This window comes from Octopus bimaculoides, chromosome 27 (assembly GCF_046866305.1).
Source record: "Octopus bimaculoides isolate indiv1 chromosome 27, ASM4686630v1, whole genome shotgun sequence".
Lineage (NCBI taxonomy): Eukaryota > Metazoa > Mollusca > Cephalopoda > Octopoda > Octopodidae > Octopus > Octopus bimaculoides.
Window position 1 is genome coordinate 5,795,195 of NC_142954.1, and position 2,177 is coordinate 5,797,371.

General features: G+C 35.2%; 1 long non-coding RNA gene across 1 annotated transcript in view; it reads right to left on the minus strand.

Moving 5' to 3' along the window:
- Positions 1–1,362, minus strand: part of LOC149130816 (uncharacterized) — an 11,543-nt gene extending 10,181 nt beyond the window's left edge. Inside the window, exon 1 of the long non-coding RNA XR_016238639.1 lies at positions 229–1,362. This is a non-coding gene — a long non-coding RNA (uncharacterized LOC149130816). The remainder of the gene's footprint in view (positions 1–228) is intronic.
- Positions 1,363–2,177: the final 815 nt, after the last annotated feature.

Sequence of the window (2,177 nt, forward strand, 5' to 3'; positions counted from 1 at the left end):
TGATGGGGCGGGTACAAACACAGACACAAAGACACACGCATAAATATATACATATACATACATAATACACACACACACACACACACACACACACACACACACATACATATATATATATATATATATATATATATATATATATATATATACGACGAGCTTTCAGTTTTCGCCTACCGAATCCACTCACAAGGCTTTGGTCAATCTGAGGCTATAGTAGAAGATACTTACCCAAGGTGCCAGCCACACAGTGGGACTGAACTCGGAACCATGTGGTTGAGAAGCAAGCTGCTTACCACGCAGCCACTCCTGCGACTTGAGGATTTTCCCAGGCAGGACTTCTCTGCTGTGATAGATTCTCCAAGGTCCAGGATTCAGTCCTTTCTACAATAGACACAAGCCCTTAAATTTGAAGAGAAAGGGCAAGTCGATTGCATGGATCCCAATACTTGACTGATACTTAATTTATCGACCCCCGAAAGGATGGAAGGCAAAGCCGACCTCGGCGGAATTTGAACTCAGAACGTTAACGTGGACGAAATGCCACTCAGCATTTTTGTCCAACGGGCTACAAGCTCACGGCCTTACTACTACTACTACTACTAATAATAATAATAATAATAATAATAATAATAATAATAATAATAATAATAATAATGGACCTTTTGAGCGGAATGGGTTACTCGACATGGAAAAATCTCTAACTGGGCCCCACCTGCAAGGTCATGCGCTGTTTATCTTGATATGAGATCACCATGTCGTATATATATGGCTGTAATTCATGTGCCTGGTGTACCCTTATCAGACGGGTAGTCATGATGAGTACATTGGACTTTATATATTTGTACCCCAGTGTGACTTTGATATTATGTGTTGCTCTCTCACTCAATAATAATAATAATAATAATAATAATAATAATAATAATAATAATAATAATAATAATCCTTTCTGTTAAGGCACAAAACCTGAAATTTTGGAGAAAGGGGCTGGTCGATAAGATCGATCCCACTGCTTAACTGGCATTCATTTTATCGACCCCCGAAAGGGATGAAACGCAAATCTGATCTCAGCGGTTCTTGATCATAGAACATAAAGATCGATGAAATGACTCTAAGCATTTTATCGTGCATGCTAACGATTCTGGCAGCCTAGAGCCTAAGGATCAAACAAGTGATAACAAATTCTTCAATTTGCTGACCAACAAACTGAACAGAATATTCTTTCGGTTCATTTTTAGTTTTGGGAAACTTTTTATGTCCCATCCGAAGTCATCAGTTGGTTTATAGAATAAGTTTCTTTGTTTTTTTTGCCGTATATCGTAATGCCATCAAGACTTGGATAATTTTCGTTGCCCTTAAAAAAGAACAGAGAAGACTACAAGTAGTAAGTACAGTCCTTAATATTGTAGTTGTTATTATTATTGTTGTTGCTGTTATTATTATTATTATTATTATTGTTCAGTAGTTTTATTTTTATAACGTGCTTTCACTTCACTACCGAGCGCAGCTCTGTGTGCCTTGGGTATGTGCAGTGGTTTGCTGTGATGCTCTTATGGTTACTGTATTGAAAGTGTTTTGCGTAGAATGTGTGCAGTGCCCAGTAGTGCAATTTTCTGTATGTTATATATATTTGTAAGTCCTGGTGTTTTTGTTATGTATTTGTCTGAATATTTTTTTATTATACCTAAGGCACCTACTATGATAGGAATTGTTTCTGTTTTTAGATTCCACATTCGAGTTACCTCTATTTCCAGGTCTTTGTATTTTGAAAGTTTCTCCATTTCTTTTAGAGAAACGTTGTCATCTGCTGATATTGATACATCAATTAGAAAGCAATTATTATTATTATTATTATTATTATTATTATTATTATTATTATTATTATTATTATTATGTTGTTGTTGTTGTTGTTGTTTTTTCTTCTTTCTTCAAATTTTCTTCCATTTCTCACCGAGTGTTTTCCGTACACCTAGAGCAGAGAAGCTCATTGTATGTATTCCCAGTTTACACACGCAAATTCACAGGTAAAATATGTATTTTAAAAATAAATAAATAAATAATTAAATTCATGAATGTTGTTTTCACAGCGATAATGCCCTTCTCAGTACATGAGTCGTTCCAGTTATCATTTTCAAATAGGTTTCAGTGCCTTTTTTTTATCATTCCTAGAGATCCTACAA